The sequence below is a fragment of the Gymnoscopelus braueri genome (assembly GCF_963280865.1).
Source record: "Gymnoscopelus braueri genome assembly, chromosome: 8".
In the NCBI taxonomy this organism is placed as follows: Eukaryota; Metazoa; Chordata; class Actinopteri; order Myctophiformes; family Myctophidae; genus Gymnoscopelus; species Gymnoscopelus braueri.
This window is the reverse complement of record NC_137609.1, coordinates 11,264,984-11,286,750: the sequence shown is the minus strand read 5'-3', so window position 1 is coordinate 11,286,750 and position 21,767 is coordinate 11,264,984. Positions and strand designations below refer to the sequence as shown.

The 21,767-nt window shown below is 41.2% G+C and overlaps 1 protein-coding gene and 1 long non-coding RNA gene across 2 annotated transcripts in view; both read left to right on the top strand.

The window, feature by feature from the left end:
- Window positions 1–21,767, top strand: part of LOC308090621 — a 306,248-nt gene that overhangs the window by 77,969 nt on the left and 206,512 nt on the right. The window lies entirely within an intron of this gene.
- Window positions 1–21,767, top strand: part of gabra3 (gamma-aminobutyric acid type A receptor subunit alpha3) — a gene marked incomplete at its 3' end in the record, with an annotated part of 197,650 nt that overhangs the window by 95,870 nt on the left and 80,013 nt on the right. The gene's annotated exons all lie outside the window — the stretch shown is intronic.

The window sequence follows — 21,767 nt, the reverse complement described above, 5'->3', positions numbered from 1 at the left end:
TTATCCAAACGTCATGCAAATCGGTACACAGTATCTCTATAGTCATGTGATCAACACAAATCTGTCCAATTTCTCATATTCCATCCTCATTGCCTATGGTTGGCTTCCAAAGTTTGCAGGATTGGTCCGTTTTGAACAAAAAGCCTCAAACTATGCACGCAGCTTGCGATTTCCTGCTGTTTTTGGTACACGCTGCTGTGTTTGGTTGCTCCGGCAAGCCCCATTATTTTAAAATCTTGTGTGTGCATGTTTAGTTAATTTTATGAGAGAATATTTTAAGATTATCCTATAGTGTGTGAAGCTATACCAGCTTTCCAATTTTTGGGGGGGATTTTAAAGGTCCTATAAGCTGAGCCCAGCTTTGCCTACACCAATATTGTTCTTGTGAATCAGGTTTGTCATTATATCATATGGTTTGCTCTTGGTTTGTCAGTGTGCTTCCCCGGCTCATACAGTTAATAACTGAGTATTCCAAAGGTAATAGGGAAATCCCCAAATTAAAAGAGAGAATTGTCTGATTTACAGAAAGTGTGATGCTTCAATACATTTATAGCTGAGTTGAAATGTCCACGCGGGACCAATGAACAATGGTAGCAATTTATGTAGATATCAACTATACCCACCACCACCGTCATAGTAACCCAAGCTGACCATTTTGAAAAGCACCTGCTGAAAAATAATAATGATAATAATAGCTTGAATGTATAAAGCGCCTTTCATGAACCCACCCAAGGATGATTTACATGAAAAACTATGAACAACCAACAAACAAACAACCAAACAAAACAACAAACAATTATTTGCCATAAGCCTGAGAGAATAAGTGTCTTTTCAGGACAGCCTTAAAAAAAGAGTCCAGTGTTGGAGCGTGGCGAATTTATCCACTGGAAGAGAGTTCCACAGGGTGGGGGGGGGGCTGCCACACTGAAGCCTCTGTCCCCAAAGGTTTGCTTGCTTGTTTGGGGGATAGAGAGGAGCAGGGGTGATCAACTGATCCTCACTCCTCGCATACACGGTAAGCGACACAGCATAAATTGGCTTCAGCAGCCATTGCTGCCAGTATCCTACAGTATCTATGCACGCAGCAATGCCTCAGCCACCGTCGAAGGAGAGAAAGATATACTCGTTCAAAGCAAACTTTTAGCTTCAGCTCCTATAATTCAAGGCATTCCCTGTACAAAGACTAAAGCTAAGCCAAAACACGAGTCATTTCCTATGCAAACATGTTTCCTACCATCATGTATAAGGTCAAATAAAATGTTTGCGTGCCGTGCGTGTGTGTGACGTTATTAAAATAGTGTTCCGGCAGTAAAAAAAAAAATCACCATTACACCCCTGGAGAGGAGCTCCAAGTCTGTGGACCGCAGGTTCTGTGACAGAGTATGTTTATGGAGGAGGTCTGAGGAGGTGCTGTGGAGCCAGGGCGTTGAGACATTTGTAGGTGAGAAGGAGGAGTTTGTAATAGATGCGGAACTTAAAGGAGGAGTTCACCCAAAAAAGTACTTATTTTCTATCAATTACACACCCCATGAAGCCTTGATTTCATGGATTTATTTTTGTTTTTGTGGCATTCAGACAATAATTTGATGACCGTGTGTATTTCTGGTAGGAGACACAAATAATCTACTGACTTTGTGTTTCCTACCGGATACATTAGCCGGTAGGAGACGGGAATTAAATTATTAGCTTAGGAATGCGACAAAAACAAAAAAGAATCCATAGATTCAAGGCTTCATAGGGTGTGCAATTGATATAGAAAATAAGTCATTTTTTGGGTGAACTCCTCCTTTAACAGGAAGCCAGTGCAGCTGTTCACGGGTGCGGGTACAAAATAATGCAACATTGTTCAAACTAGATTGACCACGCAAGTCTGGAACAACTCAACAAGTCCTTGCTGTACTTGTTGTTAGAGTACCGAGTGTGGTACCCAGGCCTACATGACAGACAGACAGACAGAGAGACAGACAGACAGACAGAGAGACAGACAGACAGACAGAGTACAGCATATCTCCGCATCTGACAGTGAATGCCGTGCACTGCAAATGTTGTTTATTACAGCGCATGTTTTTAATGTCAAAATGTTGTTTTATTTGTTTGTATTGATAATAACGTGGTGCTGCACCACTTAATGAAGTCACAGTATCTTGTATTAATCACATTTTTAACCCATTAAGACCGGGAACGCATCTGTGTGTCATTTTTAGATTTCTTTGTCTATTAAAAAATAGCAGATCTACAAGCTCATAGCGCGGCACCGAGTGCCGCGCTATGAGCTTGTAGATCTGCTATTTTAGAAAATTTGTGGCAAAATCTTGGATTGTATATTCTTTAAAGTGAACATTTGTCAAATATTTAGTTGCAGGAACCCCCAGAAGAAAAGATTTGAGTTACAAATGTCCACCAAAAAAAAAGGGAAAAAAATCAAATATTTGCGCAACTTTTCATGATTTTTCAAAAATAGCAGATCTACAAGCTCATAGCGTGGCACTCGGTGCCGCGCTATGAGCTTGTAGATCTGCCATTTTTGAATAGCCAAAGAAATCTAAAAATTACAGACACAGATGCGTTCCCGGTCTTAAAGAGTTAAAAAAAAAATCCAGAGCAGCTCCTCTTACAAACGTGAACTTGACAAGTACCTAACAGACACCTCATTAACTTCAAGTGGACGAAATGAGGATTTATCCTCCCCTGCTGAAGTAAAAGATGTGGCAAAATTGTCCCCCGGCGTCAATCAAAGCCGCATTTGCGTCCATTGTTTTGCCTGTTTTGCCCTTTTCTCTCTTGTGTGTATTATCTGCTCAACACAGGCCGACCAGAGCACGCGCACAGAAGAAGAAAGGGGGCACAACAAATAGAAATCAGTCATAATTGTGAAGGCGCTGAATGATACAAGGGCGCGCCTTTGCGGGAGATAATGTGCGGCGCAGCCCCCCCTTTGCCACGTATCAATATAAAAAAAGATTGGTGGAGAATGTAAGGGGGAGGATCTGGTAAAAGAGATTAGCGGCGGTACGGGTTAGCTCAATGAGTTCAGCATTTATTAATTAAGGTTGCGCTGAAAGGAGGTCCCACCCACGCGCCTTTGTCCCCGCCCGCCGCCATCGGAGCTAGATGCCCGATATATGGCATTTAATTTTCTGCTTTGATATTAAATAAATAAATCGTTTTTTTTTTGCCGAGAAAAGTCATCATGCCTCCACTAGATCATTTTTTTCTCCACGAAGCTTCGAGCAAAAGCAGCCGCCACTAATCTCTCCGCCATTCGACTCGGCTAGCCCTCCATGCCCTGTAGCCCAGCCGAGGCAGCGAGAGGCCTGTGCTGCTGCTGATCCACTTCTGGTATTGGCTTGGATATTATATGCACCTTATCAATGCTGCCACAGTAGAGGTGGTCTGGAAGCTGTTATTACTTTTACATTCAATTTCCACAGTGCTGGGACACACCTTAACCCATTCAATCCAGGGACGCATACTGTGTCATTGTCTCCGCCAGGCCGAAAGGCATGGCGGGAGAGTATGTTTTGCACCCTGTCCGTCCGTCCGTGTGTCCGTCCGTCCGTGTGTCCGTCTGTGAACAGCTAATCTCCCGCTGCGAAACTGTGCACACACACTCCCTGGTGGCCAAAGCCGAACCTCTGCCCCCAATTATTCAGATTGGCCTGTTATAGCGCCACCTGAAGGCCGCTTTTTGCAAAACACATTTTTTGACAGTACTCCTGTACAGCATTTATCCAAACATCACGTAAATCGGTCAAAATGCCTCAAATCATGAACACAGCGTACAATTTCCGTGAAATTTTGCACGCAAGTCCCCACTATTTTTTCAAATCAGCCTCATGGTGGCGCTATAACAGGCCGATACGTGTTTTTACCTATAACTGTACCGATCTGTGTAAAACTTCCTAGAGGTCAAAACCTTTGCCCCTGGGGGCGGAATTATCCCAGGGGCGGATCTTCCTACGCAGTAGGCGATAATAAGCAGCCGCCTAGCGCCTATCCCGAGGGGAGCGCCAAAATTGCGCCCAGGAAATAACATTAATTAGTCGTTTGTAGACACACAATTTGTGTCGGGCCGTAACAAGTTGGAACTGGCCCTGGTTGTGGTACATAATTATATTGTAAGTAATAGGGGCGCTCATAAATCTTACAGAACTAGTACCCTGTGCTGGTAATACCGGCCCGATTCAATTACTGTCTGTAACAACTTTGTCATTAATGAATCGTCCAATTCTCAGCCGTGGTCCTATATTTGAAAGAAACGTTTGAGGCAGAGGGGCTTTTGCTCGGTGGACTTCATTGTAGGCCGTGTCCAATGTTGTTTTTGGACAACAGAGCGTCAAATTGCCAATGGCTGAGTTCCTTGGCTGTAATAAAATTGTTTTGATGAATAAACTGGCACTGTCCATTGTCAGGCTTTTCCTACACAGTACATAACGCCCCAGTACCAGGCTCCACAAACTCTTCTGACAGTCAAATAAGCAATCGGCACATTCCGTTCAGCTTCATAATAATGATGATAATAATAATACACATTATTACTTATTTAGAATACCTTTTCAGACATAAAATGGCAGTTCAAAGTGCCGTACATTAAATGAATCGTGTCGGTGCTTATATAGAGAGCAGGCAAATGAATGGCTTCACCGTGTCTTTCGGTTGACTGTAAAAAAAAATCCTCCTGCCACGGTCCCTGATTCTCTCTCCCTCACACAGCCTTTCAGTTGCCTCGCTGGCATACAGGAGTGAGACGACATAATTGGAGCCCTCAAGGTAGGCGCTTACACATAGCGGGTGGTTACCTGCTGGCCTCCATTGTTTTCTCCATGTTCACACATCGGCAAGCTTTGCCACAGCGAGAGGCAGGCAGCAAGGAGGGGAAAGAGAGAGAGCTGCTGCCACACACACACACACATATAGATAACTGGATGTGAATATTTAAATTAACCCTTTTAGACCCGGGAACGCATCTTGTGTGTCATTTTAAGATTTCTTTGGCTATTCAGAAATAGCTACGAGCTTGTAGATCTGCAATTCTTTATCGTGAAAATGTTGTGCAAATCTTTGAATAATGTATTTTGTTCCAGGGACTCCCCAGAAGCAAAGATTTGAGTTACAAATGCACCAAATGTTCACGATAAAAAAAAAAGCAGATCTACAAGCTCATTGCCGCGCTATGAGCTTAGTATATCTGCTATTTTTGAATAGCCGAAGAAATGTAAAAAATGACACACAGATGCGTTCCCGGTCTTAATGGGTTAAAATTATGCTTCGGTTAATTTCTTCTTTTTTTAACCCCCCCCTCCCCCCCTCCGCCACGATGGCGTATAGTGTTCCTCCATGAATGATCATCGGTAATTATTTAATCCGTCGTGTCATTTCAAGCCACTCTATTGCAATAATGAGCTCCAGTTGTCTTATTACACTGAATGACTATCACTTTATTTTCCTTTTTTTTTTTTACATACTGTAAGTCAACTTTTGTTCTTCACCGTGATTCAAGATACATTTAATTTTTTTTTTGTATTCAAAATCTATACTTATGCTAGGTCTTACATGGGCAACTGGCGGCCCCAGGGGGCCACATGCGGCCCCCACCTTCACTTAATGCGGCCCGCAGGTTAATATATCGGAATACTGATGTATTATTGATTTCAGCTGTTATAATTCCAAACATGCAAACATGACCCGCTTTAATTACTTCAGTCTATATTAGTAGCTTAATGACTAGTATTAAAATTATATTGTCTTTTTTTATGTCCAATGTGTTTGTATTTAAGTTCATAAAGTTAACATAAGTAAAACTATAAATGCATTTCAAATTAAATAAAAAAGTTTACTTTTCAGGATTCCAATTCAAAAATAGCAGATCTACAAGCTCAAAACGCATCGCAGTGCGACGACTTTTGAGCTTGTAGAGTATTATGGCATTAATTTATGAAAAAAGTTAACATACGGAGATAAGAGGTGTCTGCCCGACGGTATATGCAACGTGGCCCTCTGGAGTGAGTGTGGAAATATAGTGGCCCTCTCCATCATCAAAGTTGCATCACCCCTGTGCTAGGTGAATGGACTATAAAGAATGGATTGAAATTGTCAGTCACCTAGTGGCGGGCCTTTAATTAAGGCCTGAGTCCGATTCTTAAAATGTTTTCTAAATCCTAACAGATTGTTGAAAAAAATATAAAAAACATTTTTTTACGATTTTTCAAAAAAAGCAGATCTACAAGCTCGTAGCGCGGCACTCGGTGCCGCGCTATGAGCTTGTAGATCTGCTATTTTTGAATAGCCAAAGAAACCTAAAGTGACACAGATGCGTTCCAGGTCTAAATGGGTTAAGCCCTCACTACTCTGTCCAGTAGCCTCTGGCCTCAGCAAGGGAGGGCTTTAGAGTCTAAACTCTAAAAACCCTCACTATACTCTCCAGTCGCCCCTGGCCTCCTCTAAACCGTTGGTTCTCAAAGTGGGGTCCGGGGACCCCCAGAGGTCCTTCGGGAGGGGTTCCAGGGGGTCCCCAGCAAAATGTGTTAATATATAGTAGTAGCATCACAATAATTTTAACCACTTTAACCTTTTATACTTTGGCTATTCAAAAATAGCAGATATACAAGCTCATAGCGCGGCACAGAGTGCCGCGCTATGAGCTTGTAGATCTGCTATTTTTTTTGAAAAATCGTGAATATTTTGTGCAAATCTTTGAATATGGTATTTTTTAAAGCGAACATTTGTAACTCAAATCTTTGCTTCTGGGGGGGTCCCTGGAACAACATATTTTGACACGGGGGTCCGCGGCCAAATACATATCATTTTGGGGGTCCTTGACATGAAACAGTTTGAGAACCACTGATAATATACTGTAGCAACATGTCATGTTTTTTTTTTAAAACTGAGGACATTTGTAGAATCCCCAGAAGCAAAGATTTGAGTTCCTGGTTAAATCAGCCATGATGTATTTATTATACTGTGCACAGGTGATAAACAAACATCAATACATCCTCACTGTTCCCTCATGTACCAAGACTATAGTTTTTTTTTTTGTTTTTTTTTTTACTAATGTTCCACAGTTATTTGAAATATTTACAACTAAGTAAAAAAAACAATATCTGGTAGACTGGTACAAAAAAACACAAGATATAGTGCATGCATTCCTCAGAGAGAGAGTGTGTGTGAATGTGTGGGAGTATGTTTGTGTGTGCAGTAAAGTATGAACTGAAACAAGAGAATAAAATAAGAACACGCTAATGACCTTGTTGAAAATCATAATTTAGTCAAACACTAGTCAACACACCATTTTTAATAGACCACCTAAGATAGGGAGCAGCGAAGAACATGATGACACCTGCAAATTTGATCACCGTTTTAAATTGATGCACTAATGACTAATATATTGACCTTGGGGGTTGAGCGAGTCGTGGGTCAGCATCTGGTTATCAAATGGAGCACTCTACTTCCTTCAAGCTTAAGTAATTAGTCCCCCGAGGGTTGCAGCTATAAAGATCTGGCCATTCCAGGTTCATCCGCTTTGATAGCTACTTTGTTCTCTGGACCCCAGATGGGATCTCTTGTCTTTAGCCAGAGCCATGGGAGCTTTTTTTTTTCAGTGCGCTTTGGAGAGAGAGCTTTAATGGGTTTCCGTCGGGCCTGGCCTTTTAGCAGCCTGGTAGTTGACATTGCAATTAACCCATTAAGACCGGTAACGCATCTGTGTGTGTCATTTTTAGATTTCTTTGGGCTATTCAAAAATAGCAGATATACAAGCTCATAGCGCGGCACTCGGTGCCGCGCTATGAGCTTGTAGATCTGCTATTTTTTTTTAAATCGTGATTTTTTTTTTACTCAAACATTTGAGTTAAAAAAAATAATTACTCGAATCTTTGCTTCTGCTGATTTTACAAATGTCTTCTAAATACTGACAGTTTTTTTTTTTAAACCTATGTTCCTAAAATATCAGTGGTTCTCAAGCTTTTTTCATGTCAAGGACCCCCAAAATGCCATGTATTTGGCTGCGGACCCCCATCTCAAAATATTCTGTTCCGGGGACCCCCCCCCCCCAGATTCAAAGATTTGAGTTAAAAAATGTACATATTAAAAGATTTGCACACATTTTCACGATTCTTTTCCAAAAATAACAGCTACGAGCTTGTAGATCTGCTATTTTTTAATAACCCAAAGAAATCTAAAAATGACACACAGAATGCGTTCCAGGCCTTAATGGATTAAGCCGCTATAGCGAGCTTCCACTGGGTAAACCTTCCTTCTCCAGCTGCGCGGCCCTGAATGGGCTTGCTAAGTCGACATACCTCAGGCTTTTGTACCCGGTGCACCAGCCACGGTCTCTTCCTGGGGCACTGTTAGCTCAGTGATGTACTGCAAAACCACATGCTGGGAGCCTGAAAATGAATACGCTGGTTTCCGGTGGGATGACAAGTATTTGTCTGAAGTCTGTTCGACTGTTCGAGTTGCAGGCTGTGTCCAGCTGGCTTTAATCTGACATGGAGGAGGGCATTTATTCTTCCTAATTCTGTTCTCACTCTAAGTGGTGCCAGCCTGAATGTAGTGCAGCCTATATCATGTGGGCGGTGTGAGCCATGGGCCCCCGAGGATTGCAATTAATCTATTTTCACACAACAATGTGAGCAATTTGTACAATGAGCCTAAACACAGATTTCCCATATTTTTTTAGTGTAATGTTTTAGACACATGCAGGGCTATACCCCAAAGGTGCATGTCTTAATGGTTACATTAGTGTGAATACGGCAGTATGGCTAGGTCATACTGTATGAACATTTTATGCAGTAAAAAAGCAGTACAGGCTGCTGCTTAAAAACGTTTAATAGTTTAGGCTATTAGAATAATGAGAGGGCAGACAAACGCCCTTTGCATTTTTCTGTATTGAGATTGATGGAAAGATGATAGGGAGAGTAGTTTTTTTTGTATCTTGAAGAGTAGAGCAAAGAAAGAATATAGCAGAAAACAATACAACTGTTTGGTTACTACTACTGCAGACCAGCAGAGAGTTACCTATAGGAAAAGCTGCAGAAAATGCTGTTTCTTTGATATACTGCTATGCAGAGAGAGACGCACAGAGAGACAGTTAGTTACTGCATCAGACAGTGTGAGTATTATTATTGGCAAATTTTGATTTATTTTTAGTTTTGAATACATTTTGTAAGTTTTGAATAAAATTCCATTCAGTTTTAGTGATATTTTAGTCATCTGAAAATGTTTTAGTTTTTGTCTAGTTTCGTCGACTAAATATCATAAGGTTATAGTCGACTAAATCGACTAAAATGCATTTTTGGCGGTGCCTTGATGGCGTCGTTATGGCTGATTTTGCACTTGGTTGCGTGCTGAAAATAGCCGATCTACAAGCTCACAACGCGTTGCAGCGCGACGCGTTGTGAGCTTGTAGATCTGCTATTTTCAGGGCGCAACACCCGAGCGCAACCAAACATAAAATGTCTTAGGATCTCTTCTCCACTAGTCCCTCCCTTTAGTCTAGTTTTTATTTGTTGACAAAATTGTCAATATATTTAGTCTTAGTTTTAGTCATCGTAGCTTAGTTTTAATTTAGTTTTCGTCAGTGAAAAAACATTTTTCGTCATAGTTTTAGTCGACAAAATCAACATTGCCTGGTACTTGGTAATGCTGTGAGGAAGTTCTTACATGCAACATGCCTTCAAATGCTGCTATAGGACAAACAGTTGCATTTATTCCGCCCCTCTGTAAGTCTTTGAGCTCCGTTACTCATGCCGCTATCATACGCCAACAGTTTTACGCTCCAATGTTAAAACACTAAATCTTAAAAAAACTAACATTATCGACATGCCTAGAACAGATTCTAGTCAATGCAATCCTACCATAAAATACCCAGTCACTAATAGTCACACAATGTTAAGTTCATTCATAAGTAAGAACTGACTGTGGGCCCTATTATCCTTTCTTTTGATTAACACTGACTGTGGATGTTTCAATGATTTGTTGAAAATGACAAAAAAAATATCAAAAAGTTTGCTTTGTCTCAACTTGTGCACATTTGTACAGACTTGGAAAAGAGTAGCCCTGGCATTGGCCAGACTGATAACGTGGATCCACTCTCACGTTCCTCCCAGGTATCAGAAGCAAAGATTTGAGTAAAAAATGGTAAAAAATATATATATTCCAAAGATTTGCACAAATTTTCAAGATTTTTCAAAAACAGCAGATCTACAAGCTTGTAGCGCGGCACTCTGTGCCGCGCTACGAGCTTGTGTATCTGCTGTTTTTTAATAGCCAAAGCATAAAATAATGGTTAAAGTGCAGCTGCGTTCCTGGTTCGAATGGGTTAATCTCTCAAAACCGATGTTCTATATTTGTATGAGAATCTGTCGGCGTGGTCAAAGAGGTTGAGCCCTTGAGCTGGAAGCAAGCTGCGCTTTACCCAATCAAAACGAGGTGGCCGTAACTGACCCATAAACCTCTACTGTCTGTGTGCGCTGTACATAAGGAACCACAGAAACATGGCGATAGCACTTGAACTGAAACACTATCTTAACCGATTTCTTTGTCTATTCAAGAATAGCAGATCTACAAGCTCATAGCGCGGCACCGAGTGCCGCGCTATGAGCTTGTAGATCTGCTATTTTTTGAAAAATCGTGAACATTTGTGCAAAACTTTGAATATATATTCTACAAACAGTTTTTTTAAAACACTTTTATGTTGCTATATCAGTGGTGCTCCAACTTTTCCATGTCAAGGACCCCCCAAAATGATAAGTATTTGGCCGCGGACCCCCATCTCAAAATACGTTGTTCCAGGGACCCCCAGAAGCACAGATTGGAGTATTTTTATTTTTTTTGCTTTAAAACGTTTATATATATATTCAAAGATTTTGCACAAATGTTCAAGATTTTTCAAAAAAATGCAGATCTACAAGCTCTCAGTGCCGTGCCATGAGCTTGTATATCTGCTATGTTTGAATAGCCCAAGAAATCTAAAAATGACACACAGCTGCGTTCCCGGTCTTAATGGGTTAAGTTGTTGAAGTTTTGTAGCATTTGTGGAGAAAAACATATTATTTATAACATATAACATGCATTGGAAGATATACTGTAATGGGACCTAGTAAGTATGAACGTAAGTCTCATAAAAGACATGACCCACTTACTTACTGCTACAAGGGAACAAGAGGATTGTCTAACCTTGTAAGAAGTCGTGGAGTTAAAAGCATTTTAGGGGTAAGGGGTAAGTGCTACCCAATTTATTATAGGTCTAATCATCATTACTGTATAGCCTCATCGTGAGAAAAAGGGTAGCCTTTAATGGAGGCGTTTCTATTCTTAGGGGGTTTGATGTTACGCCCGCCACAGGGCTCTGGTCAGAGAGCATGGACCCAAAGATGACTCAGTGATGGCAGTTTATCGTTTTTTTTAATATAAAGTTGCAGTGGTGGAAAGTATCTAAGTACATTTACTTAAGTACTGTACTTAAGTACAATTTTGAGGTATTTGTACTTTACTTGAGTATTTCCAATTTCCAATACTTTTACTTCTACTCCACTACATCTCAGAGGTAAATATTGTACTTTTAATCCACTACAATTACTTGAAAACTTTAGTTACTAGTTACCTTGCAGATATAAAATATTATATTATAAAACATACATTCACCACTTTAGCCCTATATTGTACATAGGCTATTTGAAAATAGCCGATCTACAAGCTCACGTTGTGGGCTTGTAGATCTGTTATTTTCAAACATTTTAGTACTTTTACTTTTGGTACTTTAAGTACATTTTGATACCAGTATTTTTGTACTTTTACTCAAGTGCATTTTTTATTCCGGACTTTTACTTATAACGGAGTACTTCTACATTGCAGTATTGATACTTTTACTTAAGTAAAACATTTGAGTACTTTTTCCACCACTGTAAAGTTGGTTGCACAGACAGACATGGATGATTGTATGAATGGTATCTGAAATGCAGTAACAGAAATATACAGAAAAATGAATAAATGATGAATAAATGAATACAGCTGGGTTTATATAATTGGGCTGTAACAGAACAATAGGTGACAAATGACATACAGTATAGTGGTTCTCAAACTTTGTCATGTCAAGGACCCCCAAAATGATAGGTATTTGGCCATGGACCCCCTTCTCAAATATTTTGTTCCAGGGACCCCCAGAAGCAAAGATTTGAGTTACAAATGTCTGCTTAAAAAATATATATATATTCAAAGGTTTGCACAAATGTTCACGATTTTTCAAAAATAGCAGATCTACAAGCTCATAGCGCGGCACTCGGTGCCGCGCTATGAGCTTGTATATCTGCTATTTTTGAATAGCCAAAGTATAAAAAAAAGGCTAACATTATTGTGACGCCATATTAACAAATTTTGATGGGGACCCCCTGGTATCCCCCCAAGGACCCCTGGGGGTCCCCGGACCCCACTTTGAGAACCAATGACATACAGTACACACTATGGGCTACACACAATGAAAGTATATGAATTACTGTACAAACGGTGCACAAAATACAGGCTTAAGATAAATAATGCTTTCAAACCTTAGCTCAAAGACTGCAGACCAACCGGGGTCCTTTTGAACTAGGAGTGCCCAAACAGAAGCCTATAGCCAGATTCCATTCCCCAAAGCTCGGTCACTCGCTCACTCTCCTCGCTTCCTCCACTCGCGCCTAAGCCCCGCCCCTGCGAGGAGCAGAGGATTATTTGTGAGGACGAGTGGTCGAGTGGTTGCCGTCAAAGGATCGGACTGCACTGGGTCCGTCATTTCAAAGCGACAGAAAATTCCGCGATCACTTATGACGTCTCAAACAGCTGGACCAGAGCCGTGGATGAAAATATACATGCATAGAATAATATGCAGGTATAGAATAATACATAATATAAGAATAGACAATTCATCAATGTGGATGGCCACATTGTTATCTTTATAGTTAACATTTTGTGCAAAGCCATTTATTCCTGAAATAGTGAACGAAGCGCCAGGATGATTAAACATTTATGAATTAAATCCTGACCCGTCCCTCTTTTTGCTCTTACAGTCCCCAGACCCCCCACCCCCCGCAGCAGTCCCGCACGGCACTGCTGCTTATAACAGCCACCGTATATTACAGAGTATGTCTGACTCTGAATTACATCATTCATGCAGGGTAGCCATACGTCCTCTTTTCCCCGGACATGTCCTCTTTTGGGGGGCTGTCTGGGGGGGTTTCATAAAATCCTTCAAATGTCCGGGGTTTGGAGAGTTTGGATGATATCCCTCCCACTTCTGGGACGAAGAAAAAAGAAAAAAACTCAGACGATTTTGTGATTTTGCTTGATATTGTTTGATAGCGAAATAAATCATGACTGATAGACATGAAAGAATACCCTTCACAGCTAATAGAGAATTTTAAATTTTAATAATCGGTTCAGAATTGAATGAATACGGCTATAGTTAAAGCGTAAAGTGTCCTCTCCTATATTCAGTCTATATATAAATACAATACATTATTTTAAACATAATCTTTGTCACAGTAATTTATAGTAGTCCATGCACTGCATTGAGACATGCAAGGAGAGAAATGAACTATCAGCTTTTGAGACAGAATAAGTGTGCACAATATATTACAATGTATATAATTGTATTATACTTTATATCGTATTGTTGCGTCTTTTCAGTCAATTTACACTGTGTGTGTGTGTGTGTGTGTGTGTGTGTGTGTGTGTGTGTGTGTGTGTGTGTGTGTGTGTGTGTGTGTGTGTGTGAGATGCGCAAGTGATCGGCGGGGGCGAAGGGGGGGCAGCCGGTGTTTTCGGGGCATGGTTTCGGGTTTCAAGCATTGTTTGTGTGGCCACATGTGGAGGAGGACCATGTATACGTCACGGGAGAAGGGAAAAAACAAAAAAAACGTGTACACGTGATGCGGAAGTCTGCAGCGGAGGAGCTGTGGAGAGTGGTCGAGCCTACACTTGATGTACACTCGCTAAATGCGGAAGTAGAGAGCCGACTCGGCTCCTCCACTCGACTCCACTCGCCTCCTCCAAGAAGCAACTGAGTAATTGGAATTTAGCACATCCGGTTTGGAGTCGAAGTGACCGAGTGGGAGTGAGCGAGTGGCCGAGATTTTCGGGTTTGGAATCTGGCTTATGCTAAAGTGTAAAACTGGGTCCCAAAAGAATGACTTAGAGGGTGCCTGAAATAAGCCTGCACTAAATAAATTAGGACAAATAAAAGTCGCTATGGGGAATTGTGTACACTTAAAGATGTTATAAGCAACTGCCCAAAAATCCATATATCCTAATATTGCACGTTTTTGTTTATTCAGTGTTTATTTATTTGCCATTTGTAACAAGTAGCTACAAGTCATTTTATGCTTACTCAAGCTATCACTTTGTGTCTCTTACACAATGTTCAAAAATACAAATAATTTACATCATACCATTACAGAGTAGAAATACAGTACAATATAAAAGTGCAGTGCAAAACATAAAAATATAATCAATGCACTTAATTTGTATTGGGTTAGTGTTGTGGGATGCACTGCCTCAACATCAATACAGTACTTTAATTAGGCTACATATGTATTTGCTAATCTAACACTGATGAATTATTACACTGATGAAAAATGAAAAGTCTGTTCTTAATAGAGTGCAAAAGACACAACCACGCGATATCAGAGTCTGTCCCACCATCACAGTAACTGGTGTCCCCAAACCTACACCCACCCATTGCTCACCGTATACCATCAACTGTTACAGTACACCAAAACTTGCCCTAGATTTAAAGTGTGCCAATTACGTTCACTTTACCAAGGGCTTGATTTCTCACCTGGGTCCAAACGTGCAATTTGACATCGTCCAAGTGATGTCACGAAGCATTGGTGTACAGAAAGAGATGATGGAGAGCTAAGATTGTACATACATTATATTTATTTATAAAATAAGTATACCGCCACATACAGTACTGAATGTTAACTCAGTCAGCCCATGTGCAGAGGTCTAGTGTCAGACTATATAAGTAAAATATATGTTTTAAATCATTCTTATCTCTCTACTCCTCCCTTCACCTATTCTTTGACTCACTGCTGCTGCCACACACCTGACGCCTGCATTCCCACACAGGGGATCAATAAAGGTTTCTCTTATCTTATTGACACAGGTGACCGAACATTCATTCAGTGACAGTAAAAAATCACAGCCATTGCAGATAACTGTGGATGCACTGGAGACCGCACTTCTTTCTCGCGATTTCCGTTTTTTTCTAAAGGAAGTGAGTGACCGACCCCATACATCTTTGAGAAAACCCTGTCCTAACCTCTTATTATGAAGACGGAACCCAGCAATGACAAAACCTTTGTTTATCCAATTGAGACCTGAGGCCGATTCTTACTTATGTCTTCTAAATCCCAACAGTATTCTGGAAAAAACGTATGTTTCTATATCAGTGGTTCTCAAACTTTTTCATGTCAAGGACCCCCAAAATTATATGTATTTGGCCACGGACCCCCATCTCAAAATATGTTGTTCCAGGGACCCCCCAGAAGCAAACATTTTAGTAAAAAAAATTGCTTTAAAATAATATAAATATATTAATATGAACACATTTTCTCGATTTTTCAAAAATAGCAGATCTACAAGCTCGTAGCGCGGCACTCGGTGCCGCGCTATGAGCTTGTAGATCTGCTATTTTTGAATAGCCAAAGTGTAAAATAATGCTTTTAAGCTCAAATGAAAAGGTGACACAGATGTGTTCCGGGTCTTAATGGGTTATTGCCCTTTTAGTACAACAATCGCAAAACCTGGTCACAGCCCTGGGCATGAAAAAAGTCTTAATCCCTTCTTTTGACTACCTCAATGCAGTCGTCCTCCCATTTCCCAGATCTGGTTTGACAAGCCTTTCTTGTGGCCAAGGATGCAGCAGCACGGTGATGGCAAGAACAGGCACAGCTGCGAGCTGCATTGATCTCAGCTCTCCCACAAGTGCACACCACTTAGGGGAATGGAGCATCTGTGCCGTGTCGCTCACCTCCTACAAAACAAGGCAAAAAAGGTTCAAACTAGAAAAAGTGCTCCTCGGAGCACAGGTCTCCGCCAGGTCAGGTAGGTTATTGTGGCCACCTGGTAGCGCTATAATAGGCCAATGCAGTCGCGTAACGAGGCAACAGTATGCCCCGACGCGAGGCGGTCACAGCGGGCCCTCATGAACGCGGTTTCGGGTACATAAACAACGGTTTGTAACAATGTTAAGGGGCACACCCAGGTTTATTTTTGAGTGGTGCTAGCCACTCCAAGGAGTGACTTTGTCTGTGTGTCTGTCTGTGTGTCTGTGTGTCCGTATGAGCACGGCCTCTCTGTATGTTTGAGCACAGCCTCAACAGCTGCGGCTGATTGCAACACAAAGATGCAACCAGTTACACTAATTATACACACACACACACACACACACACACACACACACACACACACACACACACTCACACACACACACACTTTTGAGTAAAAATACTTAACATGAGTAAAAATACTTAAAATGAGTAAAAATACTTAAATATTAGTAAAGATACTTTAAAGTTCCTAAACTGAGTAAAAATACTTAAACTGAGTAAAAATACTTAAAATGAGTAAAAAATACTTAAAAGATGTTAAAATGAGTAAAAACACGTAAAAATCTGTAAAAACATTTTAAAGTACTTAAAATGAGTAAAAATACTTTGAAGTCATCAAAGTCTGTAAAAAGTAACTAACGAAATGAACTCATGAAAGGCACCACTCTCTTCACATTGGGTGTGATTTTTAATTCATAATGATTTTTTTTATATATAATTTGTATTTATTTTTTGGGGGTGGGGAGGTGCCCCTAACGTCATGGGCCCCAACGCAACCGCGTTGTCTGCGTGACGGTAGTGACGCCCCTGGGCCAATGTGAAAAGGGTGCCATTTCTTCCTCGTGCTAGTGGGAATGTGCGTGCATCCATGATTTGAGGCATTTTGTTGCAAAAATGTGTTTTGGTAAATTAGACCTGCTGGTGGCGCTATAACAGGCCAGTGTGAAAAGGGTGGCATTTCTTCCTCGGCCTAGTGGGAATGTGCGTCGAGTTTTCACGGAAATCGCACGCTGTGTTCATGATTTCAGACATTCTGTTCAAAACGGACCAATGCCAACCTTAGCCAATCTGGATGGAATATGAAATATCAGACAGATCCATCTTGATTACATGACTATAGAGATACTGTGTACCGATTTGCGTTTGGATAAAATCTGTAGGAGTAAATGGGTTTTGCACAAATCGGCCTCCTGGTGGCGCTATAACAGGCCTATGTGAAAGATTTGGCGCAGAGGTTCTGAATTGGCATCCAGGGAGTGTGTGTGCACAGTTTCGCAGCGACCGGGCCAACGGTGCCAGAGATTAGCTGGTAACACACGGACAGGACAGGACACACGGACGGACGGACAGGGGGTAAAACATACTCTCTCGCCATGCCTTTCGGCCTGGCGGAGACAATAAAGCTATAGGTAAATAATTAGTTAAGCATAGTTTATTGTGTGAATATACTACTCAGGGGGGGGGGGTGGGGAGAGAGAGAGAGGGAAATAAAGGAAAGTTTAGTATAGCTTCTTAAATATGAAACTACTCGACCATGTTGCTTTCATTGCTGATTGGAAACAAATTTTAAAGTCATTATTAATCTAAACCCATTTATGGATTGATTGATTGTATGACTGACTGACAGGTAATTACTGACATGATGTATCCAGAGGGATTTGTTTTGTACAACACAACTCAAGCTCACCGTACAAATACCGTACATTGTGAAATACAGTACATAAATCACTGCAGACGGTTATGCAAAAAAGGAGTCAGTTTTGACACTACACTTAATTAACCATTGAACAGCATCACGCACTAGCGCTACCGTTCCTATCAATCTTTGCTCGATAAGCGTGGTTTTGGAGAATTTCGTTTGCTACCAAGGTCTCCAGTCCTAGTAATAACTAGACTGGGGTATATTTTCTGTCACTGTGCCTTTGCACATACTTATCCTCTGCAATATACCCATCCTAATTATTTGGGAGCAGTGGGGGGGGGCACGTCTTGCTCAGGGAAACTTCGACACAGACCAGGGCCAGGGCACGAACGAATCAGGGAGCTTCTGTTTCCCCAGATGGCCTCTCGCTATACCCAGTCGGCTATGGCCGCCACCGGGGTCGGTATGGTTCCAGTCGGGGATGTCTTCATCTGCTTTGGCATTCTGACCAAGGGCCCAGCTTCCTGCTTTGAAATGGACTCGCATAAGGAAGAGAGTTCAAGTGACAGTTCATATTGAATGGCCTGTAAATTTCGCAGTTTTTACCCCTGCTGGTGTCGGAAAGAATTTATCTCAATGCAAGCGGATGGGTTTTTGACAAACTTTAGACTTGATTTTCTTACCTGAATAAACATCGTCATACATATTATGCTTCCAGTCGCTAGTTTAAAGTCTCCTTTCAATCATCATGATATGCGTTTTGGTAAATTATGGTCCCATTTATTTTAAAATTGACGATAAAGTAGGTTATGCTCTAGGGAGACTGACGGTGGGGTCACGAAATTATTTTTGGTCATAAAAAAAAGAAGAAAAAAAAACGTTTATTTTTAAAAAAAATTATTCAACAGAATGGATGAAATACAACCTAAAATTATTACAAATAGTACATTTTACCATTTTAATACATTTAAAATGCGCACCGAACGTGCAAGTTTATGTGCATAAATTACCTCCAGGTTTAGGTGGGGTCGCGAGTCAATGGCCGCCTTATTTTGGGGTCGCGGGCTGAAAAGTTTGGGAACCCATGCTCTAGGAGGGGCGGGATGATTTGATTGACAAGCTACACAACCAATAGCATTCATTCCCCGCCCCCGCTCTTGATTGACAAGCTTACCCAACCAATACTGGTCTAGTTGCATTCTGCAGGATATGACGCAATATGACGCGATATTGAAAGATGGCCGATTTGAAATTCCTGAACAATCGGCGTAGCTTAGTCCATTCTTTTTTACAGTCTATGATTCTGACCAGCGTATGCTATGAGATCGCTGAAACCGTTGTTTTAACCGTTTTTTTTATGTCTTGGGTTTGAGAACGGCACTTCCGCATTCCTGGTAGTGCGGAAGTGACCGGGACGTTGTCAGATGACCCCCACGGTTGGGCGTTTTGTCACATTTGTCCCAAGAAGTCACTTATATATAGGCCGTTTTTGGGAGTGAGAGTGTTTCGATGTCACAGGCTGGTCACATTAAGTCTGAGATCCACATCAGGTTCCCAGATTGTGGCTGGTTAAATAACTAGGTCTATAAGTCTGCATGTCCCGTGTATCCAAAGTAGGTTACTTCATTCCAGCATATCTAACCAGGGGAATTATTTATAATACAACTGACAAGCCTGGCAGATATGACAGCTACTGTAGCAGTTTGTCACACAGGAGGCGTTCTAGAGACGTACTGAACTAGCCCCATAGCCATCATACAGTGACAAGTCAGGCTAAGCTACACGCTAAGCTAATAAGATGAGACAAAGGAGGAGATTTCTATGAGTGGGTGATTGACAATAATACAAGCAGCTAAAGCTTGGGATACATTTTAACCTATTAAGACCGGGAAAGAATCTGTGTATTTTTTAGATTTATTTGGGTTATTCAAAAATAGCAGATATACAAGCTCGAAAAATCGTGAACATTTTAGCAAATCTTTGGATATATATATATATTTTTAAAGCAATTTTTTTTAACTCAAATCTTGCTTCTGGGGGGTATTCTACAAATGTCTTCTACTAGTTTTTTTTCTTCAAAGGACCCCCAATATTATATGAATTTTGGCCACGGACCCCCATCTTAAAATATTTTGTTCCAGGGACCCCCCAGAAGTTGTAACAGAGTTGAAAATGTGCGCTACAGAAAAAAAGATATTCAAAGATTTGCACACATTTTGCACAGATTTGCACACATTTTGCAACCTACAAGCTCCCGCGCTATGAGCTTGTAGATCTGCTATTTTTTTTGAATAGCCCAAAGAAATCTTAAAAATTACTCAGATGCGTTCTCGGTCTGAAAGGGTTAAATTATTTCAGATACCTTAGCCAGTATACTCGTCTATGTTGGTTATATGGTACACGTCTTCCAGTAAAGACAGCTATACATGAAACGGTTTTCAATCAGGGTTACTTGGATATTATAGGTTAGCTCCTGAGGGGATCCTGGTTTGATTAAAGACGTTACTCATTAGTTCATCGGCACTCCGCACGTCCAACGGTGTCTCCGTCTCACCATTCATATCCAGTGGGGAAATTCGGAAATCGTATTCCCGAATGCTAAAGAGCCATCTTGGAGATACATCCATGTAGGCCTATACCTGAAATTCACTGCTCAATATCCATTATAAATGTCAAAGACTTAAGATACACAGTACACATGGCTCAGTATGAGACCTGTGTGGGTGCCTCTTTAAATAGAATCCATTACTGGCTTTTATATAGAACCAAATGGACCATAATACTGAAAAAAAAATTAGGGGCCAAGTTTACAGCGAGCTATAAGTATAGTAAAATGTTCTCTTCCATATAAAACCTTTCATTTGAGTGTGTCCTTCCTTCCTCCAAGTAGCACGGTTTTAATTTTAGGCAATCATTTGCTTGTGAATATTATGGGTGATGCTTTTCATGTGGTGGGCAGCAGCTCTATTCTGAAGGAGAGCTCTTTATTTGCAGCTTCCATTTGGTTCCATGTAAGATTTTATGCAGAGAGGGGAGAAATTGAACCGCAGAATTCTCCTGGTTTGTCATTAGTGCCCTGACAAGCTTCACAAATCCTTTTGGACCTCTCCACAGTGCGGTGTGTGTGTGTGTGTGTGGGGGGGGGTGCGCGCGTGTGCGTGCGTGTTTGCATGTAGAAAGCACAGTAACATGCCCACATCCTCCCCTTTATCTGTCTCATCCCAGTCAAGGCAATAAACCTGCAATAGCGTGTGCAACCACAGTCACACATGCATGCTCGCGCACGTGTGTGTGTGTGTGTGTGTGTGTGTGTGTGTGTGTGTGTGTGTGTGTGTGTGTGTGTGTGTGTGTGTGTGTGTGTGTGTGTGTGTGTGTGTGTGTGTGTGTGTGTGTGTGTGTGTGTGTGTGTGAGTGAAAACGTTGCACTGCCATACTGCACCTCAAATTAAGCCTGTAATATGACTCTTGATCAGTGCAATCACCATGACTGTGAAAAACTAAGTCATAAAAAATCCATTAATGTTGAAGCTCTGTGTTTGCACTCTCTGAAAAACAACAGTGTTCCAGAAGAAGCTTATACCGGCGCCATCTTCTCCCCAAATCAAAATAGCTTTGATTAGCAATTTGTCTTGGTGACATTGGAGCACAGAGATGGTGTCTTCTCTCTCAGCGCAAGCCCCCTGCTGCTCCTTAACATGCTTCATCAGACACTCCATGTGTTGTTGCTGCAGCAACGTTCAAGCCCCTGAGTTATACTTAGTTGCCGCGCGACTAAGTATATCTAGACGTGTCAATCGTACCGGTCTCAAGAGACCTTTCTAAGCCTACTTGGAGATCTGCTATATTTGGCGCGCAACGCCTGCCGAAGCCAAATCCACGTCATGCAGTGGTGGAAGTACTCTAGATATTAAAGTAAAAGTAGCAATACTTAAGTAAAAGTAGCAATACCGCGATATAAAAATACTCTGTTACAAGTAAAAGGCCTGTGCTCAAAACGTTACTTGAGTAAAAGTACAAAAGTATTGGCATCAAAATGT